At 47.8% G+C, this 26,750-nt stretch overlaps 2 long non-coding RNA genes across 11 annotated transcripts in view; one reads left to right on the forward strand and one right to left on the reverse strand.

Moving 5' to 3' along the window:
- Nucleotides 1-26,750, forward strand: part of LOC106112147 (uncharacterized) — a 58,856-nt gene that overhangs the window by 15,736 nt on the left and 16,370 nt on the right. For 2 of the 10 annotated variants that reach the window (XR_008749349.1, XR_003552340.2), the window contains exon 2: nucleotides 23,141-26,261. This is a non-coding gene — a long non-coding RNA (uncharacterized LOC106112147). Of the gene's footprint in view, nucleotides 1-8,626; nucleotides 9,717-10,082; nucleotides 26,262-26,750 lie in introns of those variants that run through there. The other 8 variants (XR_008749350.1, XR_003552347.2, XR_008749348.1 and 5 more) reach the window with 7 other exon arrangements.
- LOC114010730 (uncharacterized) lies at nucleotides 4,171-7,184 on the reverse strand. The gene is made up of 2 exons (XR_003552349.2): nucleotides 6,532-7,184; nucleotides 4,171-4,651 (listed from the first exon to the last, which is right to left on the reverse strand). It is a non-coding gene; the product is annotated as an uncharacterized LOC114010730 (long non-coding RNA).

Genomic DNA, 26,750 nt, shown 5'->3' on the forward strand with positions numbered 1-26,750 from the left:
CTCTTCCAAAGTGCAATGTGATGTATGCCTCTGGTGGGTGACAGCCGACGTGTCCCATGGGTCAGCGCGAGGCTCCTCCGCGTGCACGCTGCCAGCATGGTGCCTGTGCTGCAGGTACCTGCTGTAATCCTGCTGCATCCTTTGGTGTGCTTGCCCGATGCTTCGAACTGTTTGAAATTAATTTGCTGTCTTGTATCAGTTTAGCGTGACCCTAAACCCGATTCTTGGATTTGCACACGAATACTATGTGGAGTCTCTCCTGGGATGTCCTAGGGGTTTACAAGGGCTTCTGTGTGCAGAGAAATGCCTGTTTTCAAAGCTAGGTGGCTTTTCCTTATCACAAAAAAAAAAAAAAAAAGATGCTAGGAATGAATTTTGAGTCATTTAGCTATTTTTTTCAGGTGTCAAAAGTGCTGAAGAGCAGGCAAGAGAAGGCTGAATGCTTGCCTGCTTGCTGAATGCCCCACAGTACTGCTGGTTACACTGCTACAATGCTTAGTTTTGAAAAAATTCCGGTAAATTGTTATGAAACGATCAACTCCTTTAATGACAACCATTGCAGATAGCAAATTTACTTGCTGAAATTGAATGATGAGCTGCCCATAAATATCAGAACGTATAGGGCTGTATACTTGTTGAAACAAATGGGAGCTGTATCCATTCGAATCTCACCCCAGTTTTGGAGGTGTAAGTTATAATCTGGGGGGTTGGTTTGTGTTTGTGTTGTTTTGCTTGTGGTGGTTTTTGTGGTTTTGGTTTTGTGGGGTTTGGGGGGGGTTGGTTGTTTTTTTCTTAAATAAAATTGATATCACCTGGATTGTATCATCCAGCAAAATGGTTGAAGTATCCCAAAAGCAACTACAGGGCAGCACAAATAAAGCACAGCCACCGTCTCCCCGGTGTCGTGTGTCGGGAATGGTACGAAGGCTACGGCAGGGAATTATGTGAAGGCTTGGGTGCACAGAGCTGGGCTGCTGCTGGGTTTCTCGTGCTGCTTCACCATAAAACCATCATACCCAGCAGCGCGGGTGCTGGGCACAGCCTGCAGCCGCCCAGTTAAACCGCTCGGATCGGCAGTGTTGAAAGCCCAGCACGGCCCTTCCCGTGTGCTTGAAAACCACGAAGGGCAAAGCAAACGTGCTTAAAAAAGTTTGTATGGTCACTGGACTATGGGCTTAATGCGTTTTCTGCTGAAGGGGCGTGTGCAGAAAAAAAACTTCCAGTAGCTCTTGGAACAAAACCCCCTTGGACCTGCTGTTAGCCTGGATTGCCCCTGCCTGTGCTAACTAGCCATTAAGCCCAGTGCCATCCGTTCCATAGCCATGGCACTGCCTCCTCCTATTGCAAGGCGAGATACCATTTGCTATAGTAGGCTAAATTAATGCTAAGTGCAGACAGAGAAAGCTGAATCCTTTTCTGGAAGTGGATTTTTGTTGTTGCTGTTACCTCAGCCAGCAGTGGGAATTTATTTTTGCCTAAGCTTTGCCAGACTTTTTGCCTGGGAAGAAAGCTGAAGCCTCCCAAATGTTTAGGAAGGATTTGAAACCCTTTAGGGCTGCAGTATTTCACAGGTGATCTTTCTGGAGCATGCTTAATGGTGGCAATCCCATTTCTCAAGTTGCTTTGCCTACTTACTTGTGAAAGCATGGAGAGTCCAAACTGTTTTACTTGCACATAGGAAATAAGGCTAGCAAGGTACAGCACAGGAATATTTTTATTTATTAACATCCTGCATGTTTCCAAACAGCATTGGGGCAGTTACAAGCCACTTGCTGGAGCAGAGATACAGGTGGTGTTTGCCGCAAGTTACAGGGTTAATGGAACAGAAACTAACAATTTGTCAAGAAAACATAAGTATGTGTCACAAGCCACAAAATATTTAACACCTCAAAGACATGCACCAAAGCCAAATCTGTATGCTCTAAGACAGAACAGATTCTTGCATATACAAAAATCACCAGTCATAGAGCTGCAAAACTAATATTAGCGTAGAAATGCGTACTGGAATTGAATAATCCACCTAGAGACAATATCACTGAAAGGATAAAATGAATTGAAAAAATCCTGGTGTGCTTTGTAATCTGAAAACAAACCGCCCTTTAAAAATTGTGTGCTTGGGAATAAATAATTGATGTGTATTCATTAGCAATAAGTGCTTCCATTGCTTTGATTTCATCCGCTAATACAACCTCAGCAAAAGCCTCGCTTCATGGGTTCAGCTTCTCTATTTGAAACCATTTGGTGTTATTTAGGTTATTACTGCAATTGTGGCTTGGGGATAAAAAAAGCAATGGGTGGCGCAGTAATGCGTGAGTATGGGAAGGCTTTTGGTAGCATTGCAAAAAAAAAAACCCCACCACCAAACAAACCGCATCCCTGTAAGGAAAAGACAGCTTACGATCACCTGTAAAAATAAAACAAAATATCTATTTGGAACAGAGACTCTTGTAGCAACGAGCACAATGTGCTGCGTGGTGGTGCAGAGGTGGGGATGGAAACTGCCCCGAAGGAGGTGGCTGTGCCTCCGACGGGGCACGCGAAGGGCTTTGGCGTTGGGTGGTAAAACCGAAGGTGTCAGACCTTCCAACAGGAATAACTTGTGGTAGCTCCGAGCGCGTTGGGCAGGCTCAGTGGATGAGGCGGGTTATACAGCGTTTGCATCGCCCTGGAGAGCGGTTTGGAGACACCCAGCGCAGGCTGCTCGGGCAACCTGCTGATCCTGTGGAGGTTTTGTGGCAGTCGTTTCTCCTCGGCACTGCCGTCTCTTGAATGTAATGCTGGGTTTTAAGGTTGTTGATGGTCTGATCTGGGGCTAGATGTTTTTACTTCCAGGAAAGAATTCCGGATAGGTTGCTGCATCCTCACTCCTGGGCAGCTGCAACTGGTGACTGTGCCAAAGCCCGTAGTGGTTCGGTTATTCCTGAATGTGACACCTGTACATATATATAGGGAAAGATCTAACATGGGCAATTTGAAATGGGTCCAACTCATGCAGCAATCAAAAACATCCAATTAACTTTTTCCTCCATGTTACTCAGCCACCTGGACCTCTGCGTGTCGTGACTGTGGCTCAGCTCATGCCAGGTAATTAAAGCAATGTGATACCAGTTCTTGATAGATACCTTGGCACCGGTGTGGGCATGCTGCAGTGTGAAGCTCATCTGAAAGGTGGCATTTCCATGTAGTTTGGGATTTGAAAAGTAATTACTCACAGAATGCTGCTATTTCACGGTTTCCTTTCCATTTGGGATGACAAATATTGTCATAATATTGGGATTGTGCTCGGAGTTAATGAGGGAGAAGGTTGTTCCGTGTTTGTTTGTTTTTAATTCTTTCTCCAGCTGTACTTCTGAGGCTTTCCAACACTTTTCTGTTTGTAGAAGATACCATCTGTCCCTTCAGTTTCCAAAAATGGTCCAGGAGGAAGATCCTTTAGAAGGTCCCCAACCAGCTTTCCTGATGGGGTCACAGGGAATATTCTGGGTAAAATTACACGATACAGACTACAGCTGAATGCTGCGGGGTTTCACCTGGTGTAACTGAATGCAGCTGCACTGCTCACAGCCTACACGGGCTGGGCTGGCCCGTTTGGCTCCACAAATACTCAGATAACCACACTGCTAAAAATTTGGAATCAGGCTTGCTTTTGTCTTAATGCTTACAGACTGGAAGGTTACTAGAGGTGAGGGCTTTGCCCAGCTGAGTGCTGCATATTTAGAGAGTTGTTTGTGCACTGGGTGTTAGGAGGAAATTATTCTTTGGTGCAATAACTTTGTAAGCTGATAAGTAAAATAATAATAAAAAAATTATCCCTGAGATGCTTGGTTTCTCAAGCTTCAGCTGCAGTTTCCATACTTTGAAACACATCCAATATATGCCCTTAAAATTTTAGTAGAGCTTTAATTCATAACTGCTGTTCTTTGTAACCTCTTCAGGGTTGTACTGAAAAGTGAAGTGAGATGTTTAAGGTACAGCGCAATCCAAACTAGAGAGAGACCATCTGCAACGTGGAGGATAACCTCTTGGCAGGCAGATGGTTTCTTGGAGCTGCCCTTGGCAGGGTGCTCTGGGTCTCTGTTCTGTTATTGTTGGGGTTGGGTGGGTGGGTGGGTTTTGGCAGAAAGCCTTTAGAACACGGGCTTTTGTAGCGTTGGGGGGGGGGGGGGGGTGTTGTTATTTTGGTTTCCTGGGGTTTTTTTGAACCTATTTGTAGAGGCATCTGTGGCTTTTATTTTATTTACTTCCAAATTATATTACTTCCAAAACTCCCATCAAAACCCCCAATGTTTGATTAGGGAAGTTTTTGAGAAACAGAGAAATGGCTTATTGGTGAAACCACCTGTGAGGAAGCAGATGGGCAATTCTTCATGAGAAACAAAGCTGCAAACTGAGGTTATTTGGCAAAACTCTCGATGTCTGGACTCAGCCTCCCCAAACACAGCAGCAGCCTGCAGTGTTCCCCCGGCAGCCTGGCTGAGCTGTGGCAGCGGGGCACCAGCACAGCTCCCCTGGCTGTTGGGGTGTCTTCTGGAGGGACATGGGGGTCCTTGGGGGGCTGCTTGGCCGCTGCAGCATGCAACAGCACCAGGGCAAGGACTTGTTGCTGGAGTTCGTGGTGGCTTTGTTCCATCCCAAAAACATCAAAAAGCCCCTGTAAAACAGTCACATGTACATTGGGAACAGCAAGTTAGGAGAAGTTTTAGTCCTTTCGCTTTTTAGAAGATGAGTTTCATCTTACGGTCTTTATACTCACTTAAGCTCCTGGAACAGTCTGGAAAAAAAACCATGGATGTAATATTTTGTATTAGAAGTTGAACTGTTTTGTAGAAAAATATATGTCCTCATACTAAGTGGGAACTGGTGCTGAGATCAGAGTGTCTCTATAAGCTAAAGTGGGACGGGGTCCTGGGGAGCAGAGCTGGGGAAGCAGCTGGTTGCCTTGTCCCTTCGTCTGGACATACGAACCAGGCACGTCAGTGAAAGAAGACCAAGCCCAAAGAGCATAAAAGAAGTCGCTTTGGCCAGTGTTCCGTGAACAAGCCACTGCAATATTTCAGCGCTCCAGGGGACAAGTAAAGTCCAGACAGGGCGTTTTGCCTGCTTGTGGTTTGGATGCTGTATTTATTCTGGGGTGGTTGGGTTTTTCCATTAATATTTTAGATCAATTTGTATTTTCATTATCCCTAGATTGAAATGTAGTACAGAGGGGAGAGAGCCAGAAAGGAAATGTTTGGACAGCCCTGTAACAGTCATCCTGTGTCTTTATTTAATAGGCTATTACTGACTATGTAGTAATACAGAGAATAGAAAGGAGCAAATGTTTTTCAGCCTGTTTGCAGGTTTGTAGGAGCATGTTACCCGACAGAGCTGGCTGCGTGCTGGGACGCAAGCACAGCCGGTCTGCTGTGGCACAGAGATTTCAGGGAGCACTGGTGGATCACTGCTGCCAGCCTGCAGTCAGGTTGTTGATATATCCCATTATTAAAAGCATGGTAGGGATGGAGCTAACTGAATTGCCAATGAAAGCGATGCTGGCTGCTTTGATTTGTGCTTGGCCAGGGAAAAGGTGAGAGGTTGTGCAATGTGCTTGGTTTAAGCGCCCAGGTGGGGTTGGCTCCCCATCCATGATGTGAGGGATTTGTTTCAGCCACATGGCAAAGCACACTGTGCGGCTGGGAGTGGAGGGAGCCTCTTGCGTGAAGCCAAGGAAACTGCCTGGAGCAGCAGAAATATCTATTTTAGATCTTACGGATTGTCTGCATGACCTCCTTGCAACGGCAGAGTCAAATACTGATAGCTCACCTCTCTCAGGTCAGGAGCCCAAACGGCTTTACTGGTAACTGTACAGCACAGCTGATGGCAACAAGCTCGGACAACTCTTGCTATCAACAGCCAAGTAAGAAAACATGCAGCTTTTTTGTCGGCAGCCTTGTGCGCTAGGGAAAACAGCTTTGGAAAAGTTTGACACAATTTTTGTGTCAGCTGAAATATCTTTTTTTTAAATGAGAAACTGAAATTTCTCGGGAATTAAAGCCTTTCTTCATAATAAATAAAAATATAATTTGTTTTCATCAGCCTCTCGCCACTGAGCATTGAAATATTAAGCAGCTTGAAAACTTGTGGGGAAAACTGTCTGGTTTTCTGGGTTTTGCTTTTCTGCCCCTTCCCCTTGTAGTCAAGTTCATGTGTGTGGGTGAGTCTCTCGCCAGCCATTTTTCTATAGTTGCTTAATCATCAGTAAATTTCTGTTACAGTCTAAGAGTCTCTTTTGTCAGTTTAACCTTCACCTACCCCTTTGCCTGCAGGCATTTGCTCGATGGGAATGTTATTTTATCTGGCTTGTTCTCTGATTTTTATCTAGCCTGATTAGAGGGGTTTAAGCGTTTACGAAAGCAGGGGGGGGAAGCCTGGACATAGAATTGTTTCGAAATACTGTGAAATTAGAGGGAAATGAAAGCTGCATCTGTTATCAAGGTATCTCCCATAGATTTCCATAGCATCAGGAATGCTGTCAGTGTTCAACATGGTTACCTGGATGACCAGCATCTTCTGTTTGCACCATGAGCCTGGTGCTGCTGGGTGGTCCCGCCGGACCCGGGAGGGTGGCTGCAGCCCTTTGGCCCTTCTCAGCCTTCAGTCTGGAAAATGCCCCGTCAGGTTTTTTGCACATCAAAAAGGCAACAGGGGTGCTGCTGGAGACAACCACCCTGGTCTGGATGGAAAGGCAAGGGGAGGTTCTGGTGCAGGTCTCGCGGTACCAGGCAGGCTGTGTCTCCTCGGGTGCTGGATTGCTGCTGGCAGACGGATTTTCCTGCAAGAACCTCTCTTGCTGGGAGCTGGCTGGCTGCCAGCTAGTCTGTGCTCCGGCGCTTGGCGGCATAGCTAGCTGTTATCCCAGGGGTCAAGGAAAACTCCGTCTCAAAACAGGAATAAAAATTCTGTGACCAGCACATAAACCCACTGTGACCAGTGTTAGGTGATCCAGCAGCCAAAAAGGTCAGGCATCTAACATTTATATATAAATAAATGCCAGTGTTTTGAGTGCTGCATGAATGAAATGCACTGGCTCCTGGGAGTTCCTCTTGTGCCCATAGCTGTGGGGCTTAATTTCTGGATACAAGAATAGACTGGCCTGCAGTGTTAGCTAGGAAGAGCGGGCTGTGCGAGAGCATGGACGTGATGGAGAGGGTTGGGGGGGGGGGCGGAACGGTGGAGGGAGCACTGAGCTGTGCTGAAACATAACCTCAGCCAACACAGGTGAACTTGTTTATCTTGTGTGTTTTGGGGTTGGGTTGGTTTGGTTTTTTTTTTTGTTTGCATGGTATGCTAAGGAATAAATCCCACTTTATCTTGCTCTGTCCATCCCTTCTCCCTCACTTTTGAATGAGTTTTGGAGCCAGATCTAACAAAGGAATTAGCAATGCCTCTTTCCTAGATGAGTTTTATGAGGAGGGGCAGCTGGGCAGAGGTGGGAGAACCAGAACGAAACAGCAGGATAAGCCCAAAGGACCTGGCAATCCTCACTGGGTGCTGCTGTGGGCAGAGCCTGCAGGCAGGCGCTTGTGTGTCCGTGGCTGTGCTGCTGGCGGAGCAACCGCTGGGCACGTGTGTGTGCATGTCCCTTGTGTGGAGCTGGCTACGGCCCCTGCGCTTGCACGAGGGCCAGAGGTGCAGCGAGCTGCTCCGTTGGGGGAGCAAAGCTGTCAGCCTCTGCAGAAGAGCTCAGTTGGGAAGGATTTCGCATGAGTATGAAACATTAAAACCAACTGTGTCGGCATTTTCCGATCTGAGGTGCCCCTGCTGCCCTTAATCGTGAGTGCAGTGAAACTCGGAGTATGGACTTGGTTGCCTGCCCTGAGTATGGAAACCTGAACACTGGTCGCAGCCAAAATACTCACTGAGCAATGAAAACCAAGCAGGGTTTAGAAACAAAAAACTACAAAACAAAGTGCATATGTAACCCTAGTAGTAAAAATTTATGGTGAATTTAAGGGATGGGTGTTTGATGTGGATAAACCCAGTTTAATTTGTGTTCACCTGCTGCCTCTAAGCAACCTATTTAGTGAAGAGATTAATTAAGAAAGCATCTGTAGAAAAGATAACTCCTCTGCACAGTCTGTGTTGTTTCATAGAGTGACCCTTCCAGCCCATGAACGTGTTAAGATTAGCCTGTCGTGTTTTCAACTGCCTCTCTTGGTTTGCTGGAGGTTGTGTGTTTGAAGTGATGCTCAGTTATCTCTGTGGGGCAGGGAGCCTGGCCGGGGAGCAGGGCAGGCACAGAGCAGGCTGCTGAGTGCTGAGTCAGCCAGACTTGATGGTTCTGCGACGGGATTTGGGCTGGGATGGCAGTTATCCGTTACTGCAATTAGCTCAGGGCTTCCATCTCTCCCCTGGGTACCAGGGCTAACAGGTGATGCTGCTGCAGTTTATAAAGGTGGCTCTGGCTGGTGCTGCTCCCGGGCACAGGAGCAAGGCTTGGTGGGGTGTAACAACAGTGAAGCGCTGGCGGACGTTGGTCTGTTTGGGTGCTTTTCCCCTGGTAGGGGATGGTAATATCCTCTTCCATGTTCCATCACGAAAGAATATATTTTTAAAAATAACTAATAAAGGAGAAGCAAAAGAATTATTTGTGTCACAGGGAAGAAGCCAGGAGTTCTGCAGGAGGCTGAGCACGAGCAAAGAAAGCAATGTACTCACCCGAGCTTAGTGCAGCAGTGAGCAGACCTGATGGACAGTGTCACAGAAACTTCTTCCCCCCCAGGAATTTCTCATGCCCCAGTGAAAACAGCCACAGTTACTGCCAGACTTCAAATCAATCCTTTACCATCATAATTTGTTTTCAAGAGACAGTGATTTACTACTTGCGCTTCCTAGCCGCTTCCAAAAATAATTTCAAGTAGAGGGTTTGCTGGGCTCATGGAAACAAATTATCCACCTGTTATAAAACAGGCAGAAATGCAAAGATCAATTACATGTGCCTGACTTGGTGGAGCTGAAGCTGGTTGAGGGACTGGACTAGTTCTGATGCTCTCTGCTTGTTCTCTGTAGATCTCTGTTCACCCCCCCTCCTTCTCTTCTGCGCGGTTATTCTCTGTCCCTGCATGAGGGGCTACCCCAGCTCCTGCCCCTTCTATGCTGTGCATCACCTTTTGCGTCTTTTCTCGTGAACAGCACCGCCTTCCCTTAGCTTGCACAAGATGATGTAGCCTACTGGGAAGGGAGAGGGGAAAGTTTCATGATTTTGAAACATTTCCTGGACTGAATCATGAGTTTCCCCTCTGCTGGGTGTAGGACTGCAGCTGGGACCAGGACACGGTCCTCCACACACACCCAGAGTGTGGGGAAGGGCTCTTGTGAAACCCAGCCATCTCCAACCTGGCAGCGGGGTGGACACATCAGCTTCCCTCTGCTGGGGTCACCGGGTGCAGTTGACACGATTCATGGAAATCCTGCGCGTGCTGATTAAGGGAGAGTACATTTTCTGGTTTGGCCATTTCTGGGAACCTTTCAGACAAAGTACAACTAAGTGTACCAGGGGAAAAAACTTGCTCTTTGAGCTCTAGGGACTAATTAGCAGCAGGAGGAAGGAAGAGAAGCAAATGCAAACAGTACTGCAAGAGGCACGAAGCAAGGAGGAGTCATAGGGCCCGTTTTTAGTGGGTTAGGAAAAAGAAGGGAGAGAAACCTTTGCACAGACTGAGTGGCAGAAAAAGCAGGTAGATGGCCTTATAAAGCTTCTTCTACTCCTTTATTTTATCTGATGAACAATTTTCTTCTGCAGAGATTAGACCCTGACAGCCTCCTGACTGTATGAGCCAGAATCTAGTTGAGGTGTATTAGCTGAACAAACGTGAGCTGATGCTGTGAGTGTTCCAGGGGATGCAAACGGGGGTCAGCAAGGGGGGTTCAGAGCAGTTGAACAGACACAAATCATCATGGGAGGGTCTGTCTTTTCCCTCATGCTACTGTCAAAGGGTCTGGCATCCTCCCGAGCAGGCTGTGGCATGGCTGGAAATGTGGCCCCAGCTCTGCACAGCACCTTTATTCTTCACCTTGCCTCAGCTCACCGTTTCCATTTGCAGGACTGGGAGGGACTGGAGACTGAAACTGGCAGGGTGATCAAATCCCAGCTGAGGAGACTACTGGTGTCTGTACCTGTACTCCAGGTATCTGTACTTGGAGTCTCCAAGGAGAGAAAAGCAGGGTCAAAGCAAAACTCTTGGGCTGAACTGACAGCTGCATGCTGTGATGAAGCACTTCTATTTTGTGTTGACTATAGTTAAACCCCACGTTCTCTGGCTGCTCATTGTGGAGATGAGGACGATGTTCAGAATGTGCTGCTCTGCTTCCTGACTCATGGGGCTGAAATTCATCTTTTTGGATGAGTAAAAGGGATCGTTTGTTATGCACACAGCAATTTTTTTAGAGGAAGTTTCCAAAAGGTATGAGTCAGTACATGACGCCTATTCTGAGATGGAGCTGGGCAAGGTCAGGAATTCGTGTCTTGCTGGAAGGGTATGGAGCATGACAGTTACTCGCTTGCTGTGTGCAATGTTTTGAAGATATTATAGAGCCTCTGTCTTGTGTTCACCACCTGTTGAGGGTAATCCTGAGTCCAGCCCTCTAGCTGGAAGTAAAGCCTTAGGTACATCTAGAGCCCCTTGCCTGGTACTCTCCTCCCATCTATTTTCTGGCACTCTGCATGGCAAGAGGAGCAAAACGTGGGATTTGAAGCAAGCTGTGCTGTCCCCTGCTCCAAGGTCAGGTCCTCCGCAGTGTTTTCAGACAGATCCTCGCTGGTCATGGTTCCTTCCAGCTGTTAGGAGGGGTAGAGTAAGACAGAAGAGCGGCTGAAGGGTTTGGGGGGCGTTAAAGAGTAAATTGGGAAAGGGAAGGTTGGTGTTGCAAAGCAGAGGAGTCAGTGTGGGCACTGCGCTGTGCTGGGGCATGGCGTAGGGTAGCAAGGGTTCACGTCCTTACAAGTTTTCATGTATCTGAATCAACTTCAAACAGTATCTGGTGCCTTTACACTTGCCAGAACATTGATTTCCTCTCCTCCATGTCTAACTTGCTGTTCATCAAATTGTGTCTGGAAAGGAAGGCCCCATCAATTGCTGTTTGGACATGTGGGAAGCTGGTTATCCAACTTCCAAAAGCCCAGGCTTGTCAATTAAATTTGCTCCTTGTAGCCCTTTTTCTGTGCTTCCTTCTCATTTGGTTTTTCAGTGATGTCACCAATACACTCTTGATTTCCTCTCCCTATTTCTGTAATTCTCGCATACATTGAATCTGAATAAATGCAAAAGTAATATTTTACTTACCCGTTTGTTCAGAAATACGTAGATGATGGGCTTGTAGGCTCTGCTGCTTTTGGCAGGTTTGGGTGGGAGGATGCTGGCTGCGGGAGTGATGAGACCAGATTCCTCACTTATAGCTCTAAGTGCCACAGCTGCTTATGGCAGCCAGCAAAGGAGAAAGCAAATTGCCATTGTCACCACCACAGCGACCGGGATGCGCTGCTCCTGGGTCCGTCCCGTCCCTTTGCTGCTGCCGCTCACCTGGGTGGGAGAGAGGCACAAGTCTGCTGTTAGCACCGCTTGTGCTGGGAGCAGGTGGTGATGCACGGGAGCTCCTGGAGTGGCTGTGCTAGGGGCAGGGTTGGAAGCATCATCTGGAATGTTGCTGGCTGGAGAAGAGGCAGCTGATGTGGGCAGAGTTTGCATGTAAGGTACCCAAAGCGTGTGCGGAATAGTTGGAATAGGGTTAGCGATAATGCTGTTCATCTAGAATAGCCTTCTCCAGCTTTCTCTAAATCACAGCATCTAATCTGAGAATCCTGGGCAGGAGGGGAGAAGGGGAAGCCTGCCTTGGGCTAACTGGCCCTGGAGGACAGCTGGACCCAGTGCTCCCAGAAAGACTGCTTGTTCGAGTCCTGCTGGGAGTGATGCACCCAGCCACGGATGAAATGCTCCATACCCAGGGGCACTGAGGCAGGACAGGAGACAGGCAAGGCCATGAAGAACAAGGGGTTTGGAGAATTTTCTCTCCTGAATCTATTGGAAAAGTCAGCAGTTGAATTCAACTGATTTATAACAGGCTCCTTCTCCGCACTTGGGGCTCATGCGTACTCCGAAGTAAATCACACCATGTATAAATATAGCTGCGTCATCCCTCACCCTTGTTTCCTAGTTTTCAGTATGTTTTGAAAATTGGACCTTTTACTGATCGCAGTGCAGATATTACACAATAAAGTGCTGCAGTAAGCATGAGAAACTAACCATTACGAGCAGTTTTAGGGGGAATCCAGCGGGATGTATTTGTGTGCTGGAAGTCACCTTGAGACTAATTAAAAAACCCAACCAAAACTGTTCAAAAAGTAGAACATATCTGTAATTGCCTGCTGAGGGAGCTCGAATACCAAGTACTTTATAAATTTCCTCTTAATGTGCAAATGAAATCTTTTATGACACTTGTCTGATTTAAAAGAAAAAAAAAAAAAAGTGGTATTTGCCACTAGGCAAATAAAGTTGTTAATCAAAATATTTCTATTAGTGAGAAGTGAATATTTCACTCAGAGACACCCACAGGCATCAGTAGCTCAGATTTATTCGCAAACATCTCCGGCAGAAAGCTCACATTTATCTTCTTGTGTTGTATTTTATGGAGTTGATACGAATTCTGTATGACATCTTCCTTGCTTTCGGATTTTTTCAAAAGTCTGCCATGGCTTGGTGTAAAACTTTACAGAATGCTCAGGCTGTGTGATAAAGTAGAAGCAGCTGGGTTGGGGCACACGCATATGGGGATGGAGGTGAAAGAGTTACATTTTGCATCGTGTGCACTTGGTTTTTAGGCTCCTGAGAAGAGGCAGAGAAAGGCATCGGCAGCTGGCTGCCAGTGTCCTTTATCCCCACACAAAATCCCAGTTTCTTTGTGCCTTCCTGAGACCCTCCTGCCCGCCCTCCCATGCCAGGAGACACCCAGGCGGGTGGTGGGTGATGGCTTGCGAGTGGTGCCCCTTGAGGAAAACCAAAGCTCCTTTTTTCCGCCCCCCCCCCAATTGATTTCTATTGATTTTAGCAAAAGCAACCCAAGAACCCTTTCCTCTTCCTTCAGATAGGGTCAGAGAAGGCAAATGCTTTCTGGGTGTTTTCCAGATAAAAATCAGCCTGGTCGGAGGCTGGCCATGAGAGTAGGGCTCTGGAGGTGCTTCATGTCTGATAACCTTTAGGAGAGCTCAGTCCCAGGGCAGCTGCTATGATGCCTGGGCTCCAAATCTCTTTCTGAATATCCTGAAGCAGCGTGAGATGCAGCTAACGGGGGAGCTGCTTTGTGCCGCTGGGTTGAACGCTGACGCCAAGCCAGTGGGGTACTTCTGGTGGTGCATGTTCTAGCAGCGCTGTGCGCCCTTCTCAAGCAAAACTGTATTATGTATTACTCTCTTTACTTCTAAATATTTTATCCTTTCCTAAAAAAAGAAAAGCTTGCAGTTCTCAGACTGATGTTGCCAGGGAATGGCTTCACAAGTAAGCAAGGAAAGGTTTTAATTTCCTTGCCAGCAGTAGGAAATTATTATTTTCATCCTATGAGGCCAAAAAGTTTGAATATCCTCCCACTTCTGTAATTCTCCTTGAAGCATTTTTGCTTTCAATTACGAGGCTCCCCGGTCAATGAAGGAAACCTGAGCCCTTGATATTAATATTCAAGTCGCATGGCAGAAAACTTCTGCAGAACTAAAACTCAGCAACCTTGAAATTTATTTTTTTAAAATCTTTAGGAATTTTTTTTCCTAATGATTTCAAAATAAATAGAAAATCATTGAATTTTGAAATGTTTGAAATCATTAGGAAATGACGACTTATATATACCACACAGATCCAGGGCTGCACCCAGACTTGCCACCAGATCACCTCCTGTGCATGGACAAAAGCAAAGAGCTGTGTGATGCTGATGAGTGGTGCTGTGGGCTTTTAGTTTGATTTTTGTCCTGATAACTTCCAGGGAAAGTCAGAGCACAAACCTGACCCAGGTAGCTTGTCTGGAGTCGCTGGCCCGGGGAGGTTGGGACGTCAGCCCAGGTTGGTTCTGGCTCGGGGCTGAGCAGCGCTGCTGCTGCGGCAGTTCAGCACAGGGTTACCCTGGCAGTGCACCGAGCTGCTGTAGAGTGTGCTTCCCTTCTGGTTGGGTCAAAAATCTAAACCTCAATCTGCTGTGCGAGAAATAAAAATAATAACAAAAAAATTCTCACTATTTCCGTAGGTTTTGGTACAGAAAAAAGCCACAGAAAATGTGCTTTTATAGCTTTATGTTTTCTTTGCTGGAAACTGAGTCTGTTTCTCCTAAAAATGATCTTTTCAGTTTTCTAAAATGTATGATGTCTCTGTATCACTCATTCCATATGTTGCACATGTGTTCCAGTATACCGAGTTAGCAGGATTGGGGGGTTCATCTCCAGCCTAGCTGGACGCCCCGGTCACATCTTGCTCTTCCAGTGGTGTTTTCACATGCTTCCCGTAGGTGTTCATTTTTACATGCAAAAAGAACAAAAAGGTCAGGAATAGCTGGGAATCTCTGCAGACACCTGCCGTACCCAGCTAAGGTCCTGATGACCACGTTTCTCCTGGGCTCTGTTCAGCGCCCGGTCCCCGCCAGGGGCAGGCGGTGAGGGCTGGCGTTGGGAACCATCGCTGAGCGGTGGAAAGGCAGTTTCCTGGTGGGCTGGAGTCACATTCCATGGCAATTAGGTGAGCAGAGGGAAGGTTAATGTACTGGGAACGTTACTGTGCATTCGTTTTGCCTGTAAGCTGTCCTTTTTGTCTGAGAACTTACTGCAACAGTCTTCACCGTGCCATTTCCAGCTAAAACTCAACTGAAACCTGATCACAAAGATGCCCAGCGCTGGGGCCAATGAAGTATTTGATCTCTTACATTATACAGGCGTTTCTATATGAGCTGGTGGAATATATACTCTCCTAATGCAGCCCATTACTTCAGGGGTTGCTGGATGCAGCAGCAATTTGCTCTGCCTGTTTGCCTCTGCCTGGGGTGTTATAAACCATGACGTGCCTGTGCTGTGTTTAACTTCTGCTGTTAGACAGGGTCCATGGCAGAGATGGCTGTAGACGCAGGAGGACAGTCCCTGTGCTGAGATCTATCACTTAATAGCTAAGTAACTTCATGTTCTCTACTCTAGAGGAGCAGCTAGGAATAGTGATTCAGTCTGCAGAAGTGATTATTAATCAGTTGGTGGTTGGGGTTTTTTTTGTCCATTGACCGTAATGGGAAACTTACACATCCATCTTCCTAGCGTAGGAGCAGAAATGCTCACAAGTACAGTGTTTGCGTAGTGTGGCACTGGGTGCCACAGACAGGGTAGGGCATGGATGAGAGACTAATGCAGCAAACAATAAGAACAGGTTTAAATAGAGGTCACTGTGGACACAGCAAATTCCTCCTGGCTGATATTGCTGACGCACACTGTGCAGAAATAATGGAGTCATCACATTGCTAGGAAAGTAAAATATGCGTTTTCAGCAATGGATATGGAAATGGCTCAGTAACATCCAGGAGTGGAGAGCACAGCTGAGTATACCCATGGCTGCTCGGGAAGTTTAGTCACCAAGCTCTCACTCATTCCTGCATCCCCAGGATGATCTGAGGATCTCAGCTGAGTGACTGACTATGTTTTCTCTTGCTTTTTATGAAACCACCACAGTATTTAGGGCTTGGAGAGGTGACGAGGACACTCACAGGACTAGGAGGATGATCCTTGTGAAAAGTTGCAATAAAGGGAGATGGGGGCTTGGGGAGGAAGCAGTTAACCAGACTGGGTATGTGATGGCCTCAGTGCACCAGCTGAGGCCCCTGGCTTGTGTGAGCAAAGCTGCCAGGTGGCACAGACCCCTCTGAGCTGTGGCAGCGGCTGCACTACCTTCGGACGTCGCTGCCTGTTCAGCAAGAAATAGTGCCTGAGAGCTACGAAATCAGATATACCCAGTTATACTCTGCCCTGGTGAATTAATAGCTGCAGTTACTTGAATACATACTAGAGAACCAGACTATAACGTTATCAAGTTGCAATTAAATTGCCTTGTCTGGACATTAAAGGTCAATCCAATTTCTTCTAAGGTGGATGGGAGACTTCCTGATGGTCCCTGCACATCACTTTATGCCCTACTTTTACAAAGTGATAAATGGAGGTAGTGGGTTTGCACTGGATATGTTGAGTGCTTCAGGGGAACCTCTGAAGTGCTCCTGTGCTGTCTGTTCTTGGTTGATGCTCATAACTTGGGTCAGGAAATCTATGGATATGCACATTAATATAGCTGTGTATTGCTTGGAAAGAGCTATGAGGTGCTTAACATGGCATCGGGTGTATCCTGTGCACAAAGCAGGCTCCCAGGGGAGTCTGGCGTGTGGGGACAGGAGGTCCAGAGTCCATGAGAGCAGCCTAACTCTGCAAGCATGGGCAGAAGAAGAAATGGAAGCCCAGCAGAAAGCTTCAAACAGTAAGTCAACCAACTTACAGAGGAAAGAAGTAAGCCTTGGAAGCTATTGCTGGGGCTTAATGAGAATTTTCTTGAAGGTCTGAAACAGCGGGCAGTGATATGGTAGCTGGTTTAACAGCAGCTTATGGTTTCTCCAAATAATAAAAAAAGGTTTTGCTTGGAGAGGAAGTACTGTTGTTTAACAAGAAAAATAAATGGCTGATGCTACCATCCAGTAATGTTGCAAGATCAAGATAGTTATATAGATCAAGTTCCTTATTTTTAAGGCATTTTTTTTCTATCCCTTTTAACAGCTGAGTCTTTGAATTATGCTTAAAAGCTTCTCACTGCAATCATAAAAGATAGAAACATTACCCATATTCACAATGAAAATATTTTCATATAATCTTAGATTCAGAGCTTAGGCTTTCTTAAATTCCCATGCATCCAGTGACTTGTCATGCAAACAAGAGTGAGAAACGCAAGTTGCCAAGTTTGTGTTGTATTTCCATTTTAACGCTCATCCATGAGAGGAGTGCTTTGCTCCTGGCAGACCTTGTGCTTTTACTCAACAAAACAGATTTTACATCAGCGTAACAGCCTTGAACCCAGCAAGTCAAACTGCAGCACAGCCCAGGGAGAGGTCGCGGAGAGCAAAGCTGGAGACAGGACTTAAAATTTGACTTGAGGCAAAAAGCAGCAACAGTGCTGGTTTGTCACTTGGAAACTTCTACCTCCCTGATTTCCCAGTGTGCTGCTTATCTGGTCTAGATGCAGTAAAGTAACAAATCACGAGGCTTAGCAACATCATTGTCCTGATGGCAAAAACCCAAATTCCTTCACCTGAGTCAATGACAAACTTTTTCTAGTGCCCCTTGTGCAACACCACCCAAGAAAGGTCCCAGCTGGTTGGGCTTGTTGGGGTCCAGGTCTTTCCTATGTGCAAGAGGGCAATTACTAAGCCCCTCTGAGATTTATATGCTTATATTTCTGGATGCTGGTTCCTTGGGGGTGCGTAATTCCTTGTAGAAGCTGTGACATGGAAGAGGTTTCTCAGTCCTCTGAAAGTCACAAAAAAGCAGAGCCTCACCGCTCTGCCTGGGGTGAGACTGGGAGGCTCCTCTGGCTCCTGCTGCAGCCCGAGCAAAGCTGTGCTAGTGGTGGGGAGCGGAGATGGAAAGTGATTTAAAATAGTTGGTATTAGTTTCAGGAGCAAAAAATGGAATTATTCTCCAGGTTGGGAAACCTTCCCCGGGAGTTCCAGGAAGGAAGCGAGCGTCTCTGCAGGTGGCAGGTGGAGGGCTGCAGACTCTCGCAGTAGCAGTTGCACGATTCTTCCATGACCGCAGCATTCTTGGCACTTGGTTTCTTGCCTAAGTGTAATTTTTATGGATAATAGAACACCTTGTGCACAAGGAGGAATAAAACATCTGTAAGATATTGCTTTTGCCTCAAAGTGCTAATTAATTTCAACCGGAATTCCATCCATTTTTTATTTTGCAAAAGAGATGTAGCCTGAGGGAGCTGAGCCTCATGTTTGCATTTGCTTGGGAGGTGCTCTGCTCTCCCGGCTCCAGGTTTCCAGTCTCACCTACGCTGCCCCTGTGCCAGCTTCTTCCCCAAAGCAGAGATTCCAGAGCGAACATCGATGAATTACGCAGCTGGAAGATGGCACCCTCTCTTCCAAGGGCATGAGAAAAAGAAATCTTCAACCAGATGAACCCATTTTTTTATTACTGAAGTTTGATAATAGTTTGTGCAAGTGATCTATTTTTCCAGCCAAACATTGATTTTTCCGCCTCCCTTGCCTTTTTCCTATGCTGTTTTACCTTTTGCTCTCTCAGTTACTGAGGCACAACTTGGGCTGACCTGAGCATCTCATCCCTTCTGGGATGCTGTTGAGACTGCCACCTCACTTGGCTGGGCTACAGGGGAAGGGAGCCGGGTGACAAATGTTATGACCATTCATGATGTGCAGAATATCTTGTGCTCCTGAATCCAACTAATACTTATGCATCAAATAGTATTTAAAACCACATAACTTTGACCCTAAACGCAGTGGACTATATGCATCTTGTATTTTTTATATATACATATATGTAGCAATATATAACAATATATAATTATATATTATATACAATATATAATGATATATAATTCCTTATATTAAACGCATGTACTTTAATGAGTTTGGTTTACACCAGAATATCCCCAGTCTGCCCGTTTGTACGGAGGGGATGCTGACAGCTCTCTTATGGTGGGTCCAGAGAAAATTTTTGACCCTGGGGCTGTGCTCTTGGTGCTGCCCAGCTCTAAGAATTGGGTGATTTGTCTCCACAAATCATCTTTTTTCCAGTAAATGAAGGCTGTGGAAAAATCTCCTGTGGTAAGTGTATTAACAAGGATGATACTATGGAAATTTGCTGAAAAGCACTTAAAGCTAGCTGTAACCAGAAGAAGGTGGTCTCGGGCTGTGTGCTGTTGGAAGGGGATCACACAGCCCCTGCAGGGACCTTCACGGTGCAGGCAGACGGATCTGGCCCCACCGTTACAGAGCACCTTCTGGAAGCTGTGGTTTCCAATATTAATGCAGACCTCTGGCAAAGCTTATAGGAAGGCAAGAGGGGAGAGAGAGAAGAAATCCATTTCCAGCTGCTGTGCCGGGGTCTTTCACCTCTGCTATAGTAATTTTGTCTCATCTCTGAGGGGGTTTGGAGGGTCCCAGATGAGTAATAGTAAGGGCCTGTGCTGTGCAAGGCAGAGTGCTCTGTGGCTGGGACGTGCCCGCAAAGTTCTCACAGCATCACCTGATTTCAGATTAAAATGTAAATCTAAATTCAGGTCCTCACTGGCTTTTGTAAACACAGAGGTCTCCATAACTGTCAGGAGAGGCCTTGTCATCCTATAAAAGGGGTTCATTATTCATTTTAAATATCAGAATATTAAAACAGTTCCTCGTGGTTGATGTTTGCAAAAGCGTGTGTACAAGCGCGGGTGCGGTGCAGTGCTGCTGGGAGGTTTCTGGGCTCTACGTGTGGCCTCGTCCCTCTCATACTGAGCGTTCTGTAACACAGCGAGTGTGTTTCTAGGCGGTGGGGCTGTGTAAAGCAGAAAATATTTACAGTTTGAAGGAAGCATGTCCTTTGGAGTTATTAATCTGCATACCACATCTGTCAGTGAGAATAAATATTAAAATACTTCAGCACTACTTATGTTGGCACTGGTTTGGTTCCCCTCCTTCTGCATCTTTCTTTGATGCTTTGTATCAGCAACGACTGCGGTGAGAGCATGTTCTTCTCATTGAGAGTGGAGGTTTTCTCAAACACTACGTGATTTCTAGATATAAAATCAGCTATTAGCAGAATAGGAGACTCAGGATATGTCTGAGACCCAAGACTGTCTGGAGTGTCCTTGGGGTGTCCAGGTGGGCAGGGTCAGTCCTGGCATGCAGCAAAGCCCAGACCTGGTGGCTGCTGCCAGCCATGAGGAAGGGTGACCTGGTCCAGGGGAGCAGGAGACCTTGTGCTGGTCTTCCAGAGAGCACAGGCAATAGCTGCGCTCCAAGATGGGTGTGTTTTAAAAGCAAATTAATTGAATTAATTGTACTGACTACTGCAGTACAGTACCAGTGGTGCTTTGATTTGTCTGCAATAACAGCCAAGTATATCTGTGTAGCAGCTCTGTGCTGATGTGCACTCTTAAGTGGGACCTTTGCAATTGCAGAGTGTCTCAAATAAGACTCTTGGGCTCCTCTGTGTGGAGTATTTTCAGTGCTAAACTTCTCCCAGGGAAAAGGGAGCCCTCTCTGTGAATCCAGAGAGCTGGCAACGTAAGTACCAGGACCCTGGTATTTGATCCTTTGGGGGTGAAACCTGGCTGCTGGCATGGAAAACCCACGGTGTTTGGGGTAGAGCTGCATTGGCTCGAAATGGCTCTGTGCTCTGGGTTAGCGGTCTGCTCTCCTTTCAGTCCCCTGTGGATCTACTCGTAGTTGTCTGAGCTCGAGGAGCAAGTGGGAGCCCCTTTGGGTGCAGCTCGCTGTCAGGGCAGGGAGGTCAGTCACGGTTCTCCTGTAAGGGCGAGCGAGTGGGGCTTGCTCCCCAACTAGAATTTTTGTGATATTTTTCTCTGCTAGCACTAGGAGAGCTGTCATTAGACTGAGGATTGATGGGTGAGGGTGCTCTCCCAAGGCAGCTGCTCAGCAAGGGCTGTGGCGAGGGGGCTTCTGTGGAGGGCGATAGGTGGGGTTTGCTTGCTGAGCATCCTCGTTAATTTTTGGTTCGCCTAGTGATAAAATGCCTTCATCGTGGGCGCAGGTCTCTCCCTTCTCTTTCCCACAGCGTGCTGTCCCTGCAGGTGAGGTGGTCACAGGGTGAAACCCAGGGCAGCGATGGAGCAGAGAACAGGATGGGCAGGAACGCTGCCTGGTAGGGTAGCACAGCAAGGGATGGGAGCCTGGGCTGGCCCTGCAGCCCCGTGGTACGCAAAAGAGTGTCACAAATTGCCAGTGGAGGAGGAAAACGTGGTTTCTGGCGCTGGTGGGTGCCTGCTGTGGGAAGGAGAGCGCAGCTCAGCCCGCGGGGCACGGCTGCTCCCTGCTGTCCTGCTGCCTGGAACTGCTCTGCAAAACGGCTTCCCCAGCTGCAAATGGCTCAGCGCTTGGCCTGGGAGTTTGTAAAGCAGTATTTGAGTTAGAGGAGGAGAAAGAAAAAAAAAAAAAAAGGTTATTCACTGGTGCTTTGTTTTCAACTAGAAAAAATCCTTGGGGTGTTAATCAGGTAAGTGACTGCTGTTGGACAAATCTCCATGGTGCACATATGCAGTGGCAGAGCACAAGGTATCTCCCCTCCAGCTCTTTGGGGACGCTGAGGACAGTGGCTGTGCCCTCCTTCAGAGCAAATCCCACAGGGAATCACAGTGCCCAGGGGTGGAAGTGTTACCCCTTGTTTCAGAGCCACTATGTGGCCTGTGGCCCTTGTTCTATGTGTATTTCATGTTCACGTAAACATCTGATATTCCAGTGCCTGTGGTTATTGCTGTTGATGGAACAGCTGCTCCAGCTCTGAGAAGGAGCACTTACTGCAGGGGGACCTGCAGCAGAGATGAACCAAGTGTGGGCAGCATTAATAATGAACCAAGTACCAGCAGCTCTAATGAGCAGAGCTCCTGCTACTGTTCGAGTGGGGACATGTAAAGGCATCCCAGAGTTATGTTTTCACTGGGCTTGAAATCAAATGAAGCAAAGGAAACCAACTCCTTAGTTATTTTCTGCACGGGTGGGATTTTTGTCGTTTCTGAAGGTGATTGCTCTCTTCCATCACCAGGGCTGCACCGTTACTGCAGGCTCCTCTGGGTTCAGCTGTCTTAAGACTGATTTCTCCTATCTGGCATCTGAAGTGTTTCAGTGCTTAAGCTTTAATGATTCCTGCCTTTGGGAATGTGTCTCATGCCCAGTTCAGTCTCATTTTGTTCTGGGTAAGCACTGCAACAGCGTTAATAATTGTCTAGATAAATGCTTGAGGACCAGTGTAATTACCCTTTCCCCTTCTTGCCAGTGGGAGGGAATTGCTGGAAAACAGTGCTGTTTTCCCCCAGTTTCCTCTGCTCCAGCTGTATGAAACTATTTCCCTAACATTAGAAACTGTTGGACTTGCTAATTGACATAATGAAATTAATATGTAACACATCAAATGCCTTGCTGATTTTTTTTTTTTTTTTCCCCTTTCTGGAACACTTCAGGAACCAAGGGGGCAGAGGGCTGATGGAAAGCATGCCTAGATGCTGCTTTTTCCTGCCTTGCCTGTGGTTGCTGCCAGAGTGAGGAGGCTCAGAGGGGCCTGCAGTGGGTGGTGAGGACCGTGCAAGCCTGGACATGCTTTCTGAGCCCACATGTGGGTATTTCCACCGCACAGTCCTTGACGTGCCTTTGGTCCACGTAGCCAGTGTGTCTGGGAGGTACAGGGGGAGGCAAGCCCCTCCTGGGCTCTGCCCGCTCGCCCTCCCCGTGCCGGTGGGCCAGCCTGCACCTTGGCATGGGTGCTCATGGTTTGGGCATGGATTTGCCCTGGGCTACTGCTGCTGGGTCCCTGGCTGGTGTGCAAGTGCCAGCTGGAGAACTGGAGATGGGGCTGCAACCCTGCTGGAGAACCTGACCGCTGGCAGGCTTTGCTGCTTCACTGTGCTTCTCCTTTTCTCCCTGTGAGGAAGGATGCTCTGGCAGGGTGGGACAGGAAGGGGAGCAGCAAGCCTGGAAACTGGTCGGATTTGAAGGCTGAGGTGAAAGATCAGCTAAACCTCCCTCAAGCCTCGGACCTTTGTGTCACTGCACTTAGGGTGGGTTTACACTGGTGTAACTCAGCCGGGGACAGGAGTCTGCATGGAAGAGCCGAGTATTGAGCCCATGCACTAACCTACTAGGATGAACGCTGGCAGGACTTCGGGGTCATTTGTCAAGGAGATGACAGAAGAGTAGCCTTCTGTCAGTGACTTAAGGGAAAAAATCCAACCACACTGTAATGCAGTGACATAAAAGCTGGAATCAATTATATTTGCATTCTGACAATTCATGTAAGGGGACTTTGCCAAGCTTGTCAAAGACTCTAAATAATGACTTTCTAATCCCTGTGCTCAAAAAATGATTTATCTGTTTCCAGTGAGCATTTTTAAGGTTTCACGTGCTGACTACAGCTATTCTGAAACCTGGTAGCAGAATGGTTGTCTCCTGCAAGTTCCATGGATGCAATACGGGAATCGCTGCCTGTGTGTCGCTTTCAGTGAGTTGGTTAGTTCCACCGGGGCACTTGGGCTGCAGACCATGTTTGACGAGATGGTTTCACCAAGCAGGTACGTACTTGGCATCTTTACACCCCATGCCTTGGGTTGTGCGCACTGCTGAAACATGGGCATGGCCATAAAGACCTCTTGCTTCTTCAGGACATCCAGGAGCTCAGGGTGAACCTGGTGCTGCCTATCAAGTATCTGCTAGAAGAAGTCCCCAGCTATCATTTTTGGGAGAGCGTGGATTGTTTGCATCACTGAAGTTGTCTCTGAGAGTCTTGTCCATGCACACCCTTTCTGTTGGCTAGAACGGTTTTGAAGCAGCAATGTGACAGACACGACTGAGCTTTTCAAACCAGCCGTGGGGCTTTACATGGAGGATGCATCCAGCTTTCCTGCGCTGCCCAGCCTCGTGTCCCAGAGGGTTTTCCCAGCTGCAAGCAGCTGCCGTTGTGCTTCACCCTGAGCACTGGAATGGGTTAGCCCAATGCCCGCTAACCCTGCTTGGGCTGCTAGGACCTCCTAGGGCACTGGGCTAGGCGAAATAAGAAGCAGTGGTTGGATTTGCTTTTCTGCTTCTTGCAGCTTGCTCAGCCTGGTTGCTGGCGGTCTCCCAGGCTCTGTTTCACTTCTGTCACTCTTAATTTCTAAGTCGATCTGAGCTGAGGGATTACAGCTTCCCTGCTGTGGCATGTAGTGTGGATGAGATCATGTGTACTCATCTGAAAATACGTACTCAGCTATAGGGGAAATAATAACGTGCTCTTGAGACTCTGCTAGCAAAGCTAAGGAAATTACAAACCATCCTTGCTCTTCGCAGCAGACCCCAGTCGGCAGGTTTCTGCTAGGAGCTCCCTTTTGAGAATGGGACTGAGAATGGGGCAAGGCAATGCCAGCTCTCGCCCTCCCACTGAGGCGCTGCTGTGACATCCCCCATGCAGAACCTCAGGACGGAGATGTAAACCCTTGCACCCCGCTGTCTGCCTCTGCACTGCATCGTGCTTTTGCAGCACATCAGCCTCCCCCCGGGTAAAGCAGCAGCCTTTGCTTTCACTGGGGTCCTGCGCAGTGCTTCACAGGGGAGGTATGAAATCGGTATCCAGGCAGATAGACTTCTCAGAAAGGAGATAATTAAAAGGAAAGTTCAATGTTTTTGGAAACCTAAACCCCCCTCATTTTCTGATGGTTGTTTTCAGTAGTCAGATTAGTTGCCAACAGCGCACTGCATATGTTCAGGCTCCTTTGGTACCCATTTGAATGGCTCAGAGCGAACCCTTTCCTCTGGCCATTGCCTGCCAGCCTGAAATGAGACCTGGGGGCAAAAATGGGTCTGCTCTTAGTGATGATAGTTTTCTTCAGGTGTAAGGAAACTGAGCTTGAAGGAAGGCAGTAGGATCTGCTATCTGCTTGCAAGCAGCACAGGAGAACATAAGAGCCTGACCAGATTTCCAAGATTTTAGGCATCCCTGCATATGTCCTGTGATGACAATCATGTCAGAAACCAGAACATGAAAATGCAAATGTCAAGCTAAAGGACATAGTTTTTCATGCCTGGCTGAAAGCAAACACCCCAATCTCCTGCCACGATCCTGCGAGTGGTGCGGACAGCCTCAGTGATGGGCAGCTGTTCACAGCAGGAGTTGAAAGCGCGATAAAAGGCTTACAGAGTATTGCCTATAACTGGGGATCTTCTAAAGCACCAATGTGTGTTGTTCAAATCCTTAAATATTTAGCTTGCGTATGGAGCTTATTTTGTTCAGTCTTTTTTCCTCCCTCTTACACACACCAGGGATTTTGCTGCTTCTGCCCCTTGCTGCCATGGGGAAGGCTGAGCGGCCGGTGAAGCTGGTGTCAGCAATGGGGCTTGGTGCCCTGCACATCCCCTCCCTCCCACCTTCCCCTGGCTCTCCCAGCTTCCCAAATGAGCCCAGGCAGATCTGGCAGTACCAGCTGGTTTTTTACTCTCCCTCTTCATGGAAAATCTCCCTTCATGCAAGGATAACTGATCCAGACGGAGGTATGTGGCTGGTGAATCAGGTATGACGATTGTGGGAGAGGCTGAGCCTCAGAGCCAGCTCTTCTCCCATGTGCTGGGGCTTCAGGAGCCCTGTCTCGCAGGGTTGTGCAGAAATATAACACATTGCGCACACAGACTTTGCACAGACTGCAGAAAAATGGCTCTTCCTCTTCTGAGAATAGGTTTTGTATTATTTTCCTCTGTTTTGAGGTCCCTGCAGGACCAGATAGCCCAGGAAAGGCAGCTCCCGACTAGTCACCCCAGCCCAGTCTCACAGGGGCTGTAACAGCCCCTGCCACCACCCTGACCCTTTCCATGCCACTGTGGTCACTGGAGGAGCAGTTTGTATCACTGAAGGGACCCTATCACTCGCTACGCCTGCAGAGGGCTGTGCTAAAGCCGCTGAGTCCTGCTGCTGCCTGAACTGGTGGCATGCTGATGCTCACCCTGACAAGGGTGTCCAAAGCTGTCCTGGAGATGGGTAGCTCTCCTGAGCCTAAAATTCACTTTTCATGTGATGGATGCATCGGTGGGAAGAGTATTTAACATGAAAACATCCACCCCTCATTGCTCCCACCTAGGTGCAGCCCCAGCAGAAATGAAGGCTCTGTCTGCCCTGGAGAGGACAGCGCCGGGAGAGCTTGTCTGAGCTGCAGGGACCACTCCAACGTGTTGGGTACCACAACCTTCCTGCAGGGGACAACGGTCCCACCAGGTCCTCTTGCTTTTCTTGCCCATGGAGGAGCTTCGGGGAGGAAGAGCCTCTCTTGGAGGCACTACCTGGTCCAGCCTCAGCTGCTGTGAACAACTTGCAACAAGTAGCACCTCTAAACCAGTATTTGCAGTTTCAAGAGGTGGAAAAACTGGAGCCAGCCCACACCTGCACTCAGGGGACAGGTCCATGGTGGTGCAGGAGCAGCTGCCATTCCCAGCGAAGGATGACCAAAGAGGACTGAGCTCGCTATCATGGGGAACCAAAGGTAAGGAGGCAATGGGCTGGAAAAGCGTGGGGATTAACTCACACATCTCCACTGATTTCATTTAATACTGCCCAAAGTCCCTGAGCAATAATAAGCTTAAGTTAAATGTTTACATCTGCAAACATGGCTCATAGAGTGATGTTCATTGAATTCCCCCTTATCTTTTGGGTGCTCGCTGCACGAGCTGGGACAAAGCCAGACCTTGCAGCACTGATGGAGGTTGTGCCCAGCCTGGGATGGCTCCTGGGGTGCAGGCACCAAGTGTGGAGCTGTGTGGGGCGGTGAACACTGCTTTGTGCTGGGGGAGAGCAGGTGGCGCTGCCTGCTCCTTGCCTGCCTGCGGGCTGGTCCCAGACAGAGGGGTACCATGCTCACGGGTCCTCTCCAGCATCACCCTGCCATGAGCAGGCACCAGTGGTGCATCACTCCCTGGGACCCATGGCTAAATGCAGATGCTCTTCACAACAGAACAAAACCATTTCCCTGCAT

This window comes from Falco peregrinus, chromosome 12 (assembly GCF_023634155.1).
Source record: "Falco peregrinus isolate bFalPer1 chromosome 12, bFalPer1.pri, whole genome shotgun sequence".
NCBI classification, from domain to species: domain Eukaryota; kingdom Metazoa; phylum Chordata; class Aves; order Falconiformes; family Falconidae; genus Falco; species Falco peregrinus.